Here is a 9,351-nt window from a genome sequence, read left to right on the forward strand (position 1 = left end):
TTACTCATTTGGGTAATTCATCAAACACCTTAAGTGCATAACAAGAGTAAATGTAAACAACCCAAGAATTACTATTAATCCATGACAAATCCATCTCCTTAATATTACAAGGGATTCCCCTATATCCAAGTAAGGCACTACACACACATGGAGATAATAACAAACACAAAAGATGAAGAATTTAGCATAGAACAACCAAGGAGAAACATTTTTACAATTATTACTACTAATTAAATAATTCAATATGTAAACAAATGAAAGATGAACAATAATAGAAAAGAGATTATACCAATATTGAAGACAAAGTTGCAATCTTTGATTAAATAGAAGAATAATCTTCACCAATCTCCAACTTACAACCCAATATCAAATGTAAACAATCCAACAATACTTTTTCTAAGCTAGATTAACAAGTAACTAAAGATTAACTAAGGAAAGATTAAAGTTTTGATTAATGGTTTGCGTAAAATTAAGAGAGTAATTTCAGATCTAGGGTATTGTGCACAATTGATTAAGGGAAGAGGTATTTATAGTATTTAATTGGATTAGAGAAAATGAGGAAGTAAAGCCCATTTCTCGCAGCTGTCGCTCTGTGCCGGTGGACCGGCTATCGGTCTGCCTACCGGTAGCGCGCCTTTTGCAATTTGGAATTGAAACTTGGAAATTTAACTAGCGTGTGTGTTCTGCCGGTGGACCGGCTGCTGGCCTGCCGGCAGAACACACTCTTCTATACTCCAATGTCTTCCTTGGTGCGTCTTCTACCGGCTGTTTTTCTTCTTCTTCTTCTTCTTCTTCTTCTTCTTCTTCTTCTTCTTCTTCTTCTTCTATCTTCAGTTCAAGGGGTTGTTGTGCTCTGCCGGTGGACCGGCTGCCGGCCTGCCGGCAGAGCATACTTCTTCAGATTTTTCCTCTTTTCCTTGTAATAACATGTGGGGGTGTTTTGCCAGTGGCTGGACCGACTGCCGGTCTGCCGGCAGAACATGCTTCTTTAGGTTTTTCACTCCTTTCCTTCTCAAGCTAAAAAGAGTTAGCTTCTTCACTCGATCTTCATTTAGTCTTGCCTTTGCCCAGGCCAATCCCCTACAAAGGAGTACGGGGAGTCATAATATCGATGTACATGAAATGAAGGGCAAAACACAAGCGATAGTGAGCTAGAAACGTGCTATAGAAGGCAAAATGCATGAGAAGCGGGAAGTGAAATGGTATAAACTAATCACATATCAGTTATCACACAAATATTCGGGAAATTGTCTTTATTTTTGCTATATTCCTATATCTATTAATAAAATGGCTCATAAGTTAGTTAAAAAAGCCACTAGTACGTAATTAAACCTTTACTCTCCATCTGTCAAAAAAAAAAATTAAAAATGCCAAGGGTACAATACAACCACGTTCCTGTCCCAAAGTTGAGTAGAATAATTCATCGGACAAAATTGAGACATTAGATGACCACCCGATCACCGTAACAACAAAATAGAAGATCGAAAAAGAATTAACCAAAATCGTTTACTTAAAACTGATACCATGTAGAAATCTATGGAACTTTATAGACGAAAAGCTTGGAAGCCATAAATGAACAAGAATGGTCAATAAATATCTCGGTGAGAATCTCAAGCTAAATATAGGCATGATTATTTATGTAAATTAGGAAGATGAAGTTCATAACTTACATTAATGATAACATCTCTTATTTATACTACTAATGATAACATCTCTTATTTATACTACAATTATTGTAATGTAATAACGGGTAATAACTCACTCTCTCTCTACTTTTCTCCCCCTTCTCTCTAAACCAAAAAAACCCTAATTCCTTATTTTGATCCGCCGCCTCGGCCTCCCACACACTTCCTCCTTTTTTCAACCCTAACCTCCGCCGGAGATGGGCTCTTTCATGGCTTATCTCCGGCGGATTCGGCCCTTCACTCTGTTCTTCCGCCGTGGCTCTCGTTCCTACGAGTTTTTTTGATGATCGGCCGACTGATTGGTTGTGTGGTATTGCCTTGTTGATCCAATTTTCTTCTCTTCTTCCGATTCTCCGCCTTGTCTGCGCCAGTCTTGCATGCACCCTTGGTCAGGGGGTGTTTCCCCTACCCCTCGCCCCTTTCCCCACCCCCTGGTAAGGCCTTTGTCCTAGGTTTTTAATGTTATGGTGGTCGGTTTGGTGTTGTTAAGTCCGGCAGTCTTTGTTGTGTTGTGTCGATGAGCTTTGCTTTTCGGGTCAGTTTTGGACCGATTGGTGATCCCCCCATTTCCCCCACCAATCGGTCCGTCGTCTGGAGTGTCAGTTGCAATTTGGGACCGATTGGTGATCCCCCCATTTCCCCCACCAATCGGTCCGTCGTCTGGAGTGTCAGTTGCAGTTTGGGACCGATTGGTGATCCCCCCATTTCCCCCATCAATCGGTCCGTTGTCTGGGGTGTCAGTTGCAGTTTGGGACCGATTGGTGATCCCCCCATTTCCCCCACCTATCGGTTCTTTGCTTTGTCTGTCCCTTGTCAGGTTTTCGGTTGTTTTTGGCGGTTTTATGGTCTGTTATCTTCGTTGGACTTTGTTGGTCTTGTTGCATGTGAGGCTGTGGCCTCGGGAGGCTGTTTTGGAGAATCGTGGTTTGATTTGGTCTATTGTGGTCACTGTGTTGACCGATCGGTTTTGGGTGGTCGTTGGGTCATCGGTTAAATCGGAATGAGTTTACGGTTGAAGGTTTAGGGTATGTGAAGTGTCATGGTTGGGTTGAGTAGGGTCCGGAATCGTGTTGGTTTGGTTGGGCTGCGGTGGTCTCTTCTACAAGCTCATGGTTTTTAAATTTTCTTTCAGTCTTTTTATGTTCTTCCGAATAATTTTAGACGTCATAATCCCAATAAGGGTAAGGGTAATTCTGCATTCGGCTTGTGTTGTGCCCATCTCTATTTATCCTTCTGAGATGATGTTGGTTAGGAGGTTGATCAACAAAGTGGCTCTTATTTTACTACCAATCTACTTACTCACGTTTCTTGGCTACAAGGTACTTGTCTGTTGGGTTTGTGTTTCGGAGTGTAGGAGTTTTTTCTCCTTTGGAGGCAGACTTTCGTGGTATGCTTTCCGCTTTTCCTTTCTACGTCCTAGTGGCGTAAGTACACTTTGCTCAGCCTCGACGGTTCAAGGGTCTCGTTGGTTTCCAGGAGTTGTGTCTTATAGCCTAGGGGATGAATCTCCGAGACACATTTTTGTGTCTTGTTGCAGGTATTTCTCCGAAGCACCGTTGACAAAAAAGAGTAAGGTTTTGTTCGAGTTTGTGGCGAGTTCTGATTGCCACTTCAAGATTGATTTGGATGATGATCATCGTGTTCAGCCGTCCACACACCATCAACACGCTTCGTTTACCCAATGCAGTTACTTTTACTTTGTTGCTTTAGGTTATGTTTTTATTAAAATAAGCGCACTTGACCAAATGAGTCAATTGCCATATGTATAGGTAGAACTTGTTTTACAACTGCCAAAAAAAAAAAAAAAAAAAAAATTTGTAATGTAACAAACTCTCTAGAGTTGTACAACTAAGCTAACAACCTGAGTTGACCAAGTTGACTTTGTAATATTAACTTGTAACTTCTTGAGTAAGCCTATCCTATATACTTATATTTGTATTTCCTTTATTTTCATATATCGCCCAGGCTTATGAGACAAATACCATCTCAAATAGTGTAAGTGTAACTTGACTGTAATTCTAGCTACATGATGTTAAGGGTCGGATATGGCCATCTCTCGAGTCGAAAATGTCGTCACTTAAAACTTAACAAACACACTAAGTTGTCATCAAGATATGGCCACTTATATTTGTCTAATGAAATCACAATGTTCAAGTGCAATAATTATAAAGGAAATTGAAAAAGTGGAATTAGTAAGCTACAGTATATAGGCCATCTTTCTCAATCACTAGGCCAAAATCCTAATGGTACTATAACTATTTACTCCAACTTAATGGAATTTAGTTGATTGAGCACCTAAAATGGTGGATGAGAGCAATCGTTTTGGAAGATCTATTTTTAGGACAAGTCACAATTGGACCAGCCTATATAAAGTATGAATGAATGCCAATCTGTACAATAAGTTGTCATGCAGCCTTTAATTGATAAAACTTTTTAGAAAGTGTCTCGTTCATATTTGCAAAAATTTTATACTCCGATTCATTGACAGAGTTAGGATTTACAGTTAGAGGGGGTGAAAAATCTCAGCGCAGGCGAACAAGTAATGACATAACCAGTGACGGAGCCAGGACTTGATCCAGGTGGAGGCGAAAGGTAATTGTGTAGGGAGAACTCGAAAAAACTTGAAAAATATTACTAAAAACTTTGGAATTTTCGACAGTGGGCGCGAGAGCCCCTTCTAGCCCCTTAGATCCACCACTGAATACAAAGTAAAATTGAAAAAGATTCGGAAATTTTAACTAAAACTTTCAAGTTATTCTTTAACCACAAGGACGAGCGCCCCTGCTAACCCCTCTAAATCCGCCACAGATGTGAACCATTACATGTCACCCACATATCTAAGTGGAGTTTTCCTAGGTATATTAGGGTTGCCTCCTCCTGATTAGTGATTAGCATGGGGTAGAAAGATCATTAACCATAATTTTGCGATACTTTAATGTTTCCACTTTCACAAACCTTTCTTTGTCTTTAGCTATATTCCTTGATCAATGCCCTGATTAACTCTAAAAAATGTAAAAAATACTTAGAGGAAGATTATAGAACTTATATCACTAAATACTTAATGAAAAATATTTATATAAGAGTATACAAATCATAATATATAAGTATATTATATTTTGAGAAATATTAAAGAAAATTCAAGTGTCTTAAAATATGAAAAAAAAAAAAGTTCTAGCAATACCGAACACAATTATGTTTTTGTGCAAGACTATGGACTGTGGTAGGAACATTATACATATTAGTAAACAAGTACATAATATATAAGGTGGTTGTATATTCTACAACGGTCTTATTTAAGTTTTTAACCATCTGAACAAAGAGAGAATAATTACTACTAGTTCTTGTTACAACTTAGTGCAAGTTCTGATTGATGTTTTGGGTCGTTACACACAAATAAATTAACCCAAACAAATAGGAATTCCCATTCTTATTGCCCTAAGCTAACCATAATCATAATCAATGATCATTATTACTTTCACCAAGGGGAAGGGTAAAGTTAAAGCACATATAATAGTGCTACTATATGTGCTAAACATGTAGAAAGCATAGTGCATGACTTACTTCCCCATTTTTTTTCTGTCAAAAACCAAGACAAGTAGAGAGAAACAAGTAGAAATGTTGTTCAAGAAATCCATCCAAAAAACCAAAAAATTCATTCAAAAAACCCTGCAAAACATCAAAAGCATGCTTTTTGGAAGGTATGATACTATACCAAGAACATTCTTCTTAAACCCTTTATCTTGCTCAAGCATTAACCAAAATACCCAACAATTAGACAATATCTACTCTCAATTCTCAACTCGATCAATGACCGATCATGATACCGATCATTCTCCGAATCAAACTGTCCCAACAAGTTCTCATAATCACACAATTGTCACAAACACTGCAAATGAGGTCTCACACAGAGTAAATCAAGTATTACCAACCCGAAAAATGGAACCGAGTTCTGGAAGTTCTTCAAGTAGGTATCCAAATGACGGGACTTACATGTTAGCTCAAAAGATGAAAGAATTGGGTATGATAGAAATACAAGACTTTGATCATGCATTGGATGTTGAAGAAGCATTGAATTACTACTCGCGGCTTAGTTGTCCTGTATATGTTGACATTGTTGACAAGTTTTTCATGGAAATGTATGCTGAATTCCTTCTTCCTCGATCGTCGATCTCCTTGAGCTCTTCTAGTAGGAGACTTGGCCCTTTGAAACTTTGAAACCATACTTCAAGTTTTCTTAAATTTGATTATCAAGTTTGAGTGTTTTTTTTTTTTGGTTTTTTAAAACGATTGGAATGAAAGAGTGATTATTGTTGAGTGTATGAATAATATGAATTGAGTTAATAATATCTCCATCTAATTTATGTTATTATCTGTTGGAATTTAACATGGTGGTGGTAACCTGATATTTTCAGGGTCACATGATGATTTAATGAGACTGAAAGACACAGATTGTAAGAATCAGGGCAGTTGTACCAGCTCAGCTAGTCATCTAGGGAAAGTAAGGGAAATCAGCGTCTCTATCGGCCATCGGCCATATTATCTTAAACCCAGTCACATTGGCAGATTTGGCGACTGCCTTCACCCATACTTGTGTAGGTGTGTAGGAGAGTTGACATTTGATCTCTCATTCACCCTTTAACTCTACTTGTGTCCGAGAGTCGACATCAGAAACTCTCCTGTTAAAACGTTTTAACTTTTAACGGAGACGGTCGACATTTACATATGTTAATTATCTTTACAGAATCCGGTTGTTCAAATAAAGTCAAAAGAAAATAAGCAAATCATATACATTGGAACTTGTCATCATGGATTCATAGGGTCTTGAACATAAGAGTTTCAGGCTGTCCAGCGGTTGGTACCAGCCTACCAGCCATCAGAGGAGTAACACGCGCAATTAACACAAGTGACCGTGTCATAAAGTCATTATTATTACCTCAACATCAATGCATACTACCAGGGTTAATGATAGGGCACATTCACATTCCATGGGATAAGTAGTTTTACATAAAACACGCAGATTCGCTACTTTCGTAGCATAACAAACCTCAAATGACATCAATCACTAAATTGACACATTAGTCATCACAATAACATAGTAAGTATATAACATAATCACTCCAACTTCGGTCGTTTCTACGAACTCCCTCATTTCTTCCCACTCTTCTTCAATCCCGTTCCTCCAAACGCTCCCTTCTGTGATGCCTTGGCCCTAAGCTCCTTCAGTGCCTTCTCCTCATCCTTCTTCTTTTGGAGATTAGCCTTGTCAACCTATACATAATGAAAACAAATTAGGAATAAATAAAAGACATCATAAATTTTCAAATGCTGTGAGCGGCAAGCCTCCATAAGAGAAAAACAATCGAACTCAATTAAATTTACAAAAGGTGGTCTTACCTGCAAGCCAAATCAATTAACCATAAAAATTGAATGAGTAATACATATGGTTGGCCTAATTTTGGTCACATACAACACTTGTTCAAACTTTAGTACTTAATGATTGAGGCAGACTCAGATTCATGAAATAAAATTAATTAGTTACATCGCATTTGAAGTTGCATGCAATTTCAAAATCTAAAGAAGATACTGTACTTTCCTCGCACATTCCCAAACTATACATAAAAAAGCTTTCTAACAGAAGAGCAACATATCAATGTCAATGTATTACCATAACAAGGCCAAAAAAAATCTTAACCCAATTAAACACAAGACAATTATGTGAACAAAGCTTAAAAAATTAAAGAAACGAGTTCATATTTGTATACATACATGAGGTTAATCTGGTTGCCCCCGATTAAGGGTTTAAAAAAGTAAAGCACAACTTAGGGTCAGAGAACAAGACACAGACACAACCTAACCAACTTTTAGGTGTTTACATACAAACCAATACAGACAACATAAAGTATGTTTGAGGACGACGGAAGTCCAGAGAAATTACACGGGAAAAGATCGTACATTCCTGGAAAAACCATGAGAGTACAGCATGGTTTAATAACAGCAAAGCCAAAATCACTTTCACTAATAAATCAGCACTTAATAGCTTTTCACAATATCAAGAAAATGCAAATTCTCCACCTCAAAAACTAAAAAATGAAGAAGCAACGCCCTCAGATCTCCTAGCTTTTCACAATCATTTGTGACTATAAGCATGTGGGATCCATCACAAATATTCTTGCACCAGCCGCCAGTGACAGTAACAACGGGAGTAGTGATAGTAACAGTAGTAGTAGTAGTAGTAGAAGCAGTAGTAATCAAGTGTCCAAAAGAACAGGGCCTAAGTATCACAATGAGAGTGAAGAAGAAGAAGAAGAAGAAGAAGTATAGGAAGGTGGCGGCGCAAAGAATAACTAATGATCAATACAACCACATGCTACCACTCATTTATACGAGTTTCATCATTGGGCAACGGACAGTACCAAATAACTCTTATCAAACAACTAATCCCAAAATCAAATTGATCATATCCAATAGTTACCATATAAATAACTATATTAAAAGCAAAGAAGTCGACATTCTTTTAATCCAAATCATAATCTACAGCCTATTCCCAGAAATTACATTGCCTAAACAACTACGCTTTCTTCTCCCCAACCTTCTCCCCACACAGAGACAATTGTGTGGTTTAATGGTATGTAGCATTGCTCGTATTGTCGAGTCAAGCATATAGCCTTACAGAAGGCACTAAGGACCCACTAATATACAAGAACGGAATTTTATCGCGAATACTCTCTTTACCTCGAACAATTACACATGATCCCATGAATATGATAATACACAAAAAGATTATTCACATCAAGAACCTACGAATTGAACACTCATATAACTACATCGAGCTATCAAACCCTAGTAATTCCAACCATCTATCTAATTCAGCTCAAAGCATATCATTCCATAATTACACACAGAAAATTAACCTCACAAAAGTTGTTAAAAAAAAATATAAGCAATTAAATGTGAAAAAAAACCAACAATCATACATAACATAATCAAACACGAAATCTGCAAAAGATAGATCATTTGATTGAGCACGAATGGACACCGTAAATACTGCAATAAACAATCAAACAATTGAAACACACAGAATGAATGATTACGATAGAGATTAGATATACCTCATCTAATTCCGTTTTCTCCTTCTTGGGTGCCTTCAAAGGCTTCTGCTTTCCACCTGAAATCAAAATTGGGAACAAAATTACGAGGTTAGAACCCTAAATCGGCGATTAAATTGAAGTAATCGATGAATTTGAGGAGAGAGGAAGGAGTTTTTACCAGCCTTGGAAGACATGATTGATGGTGTTTTCTAGGGTTAGGGTTTGAGATCGGGAAAATTATTTTGGGGATTGGAATAAAAGAGGGGGATTTATCAAAGGGTATGTGGCTGGTGTTGGGTATATATAGAGTGCTGGTAGACTTCCAAATCATTACATGGTAATGTGGTATGGTATGCTCCGTGTGCCTTACGGGGTGAATCGGGTCACAGCCCATGGGCTAATTTTGGTTTGTAACGGGTCTAAGCCCATCGCGTAACACAGGTAAGAACTTGTTACTATGAGCATTTGAGCAATTGAGCACTGCTGGACTGGGTCGATCTAGAGGTGAGTCCGATTTGACCCACATGACCCTCAACTAGACCTGATAAAGCTTACCTGAGATCCGAAAGTAATCTGAA

General features: G+C 38.0%; 1 long non-coding RNA gene across 1 annotated transcript; it reads right to left on the reverse strand.

Annotated features, from left to right (window-relative positions):
- Nucleotides 1–6,579: 6,579 nt before the first annotated feature.
- Nucleotides 6,580–9,113, reverse strand: LOC141648032 (uncharacterized). The gene is made up of 3 exons (XR_012545912.1): nt 8,952–9,113; nt 8,795–8,850; nt 6,580–6,953 (listed from the first exon to the last, which is right to left on the reverse strand). It is a non-coding gene; the product is annotated as an uncharacterized LOC141648032 (long non-coding RNA).
- Between the last annotated feature and the right edge of the window lie 238 nt (nt 9,114–9,351).

The sequence above is a fragment of the Silene latifolia genome, chromosome 3, assembly GCF_048544455.1.
Source record: "Silene latifolia isolate original U9 population chromosome 3, ASM4854445v1, whole genome shotgun sequence".
In the NCBI taxonomy this organism is placed as follows: Eukaryota; Viridiplantae; Streptophyta; class Magnoliopsida; order Caryophyllales; family Caryophyllaceae; genus Silene; species Silene latifolia.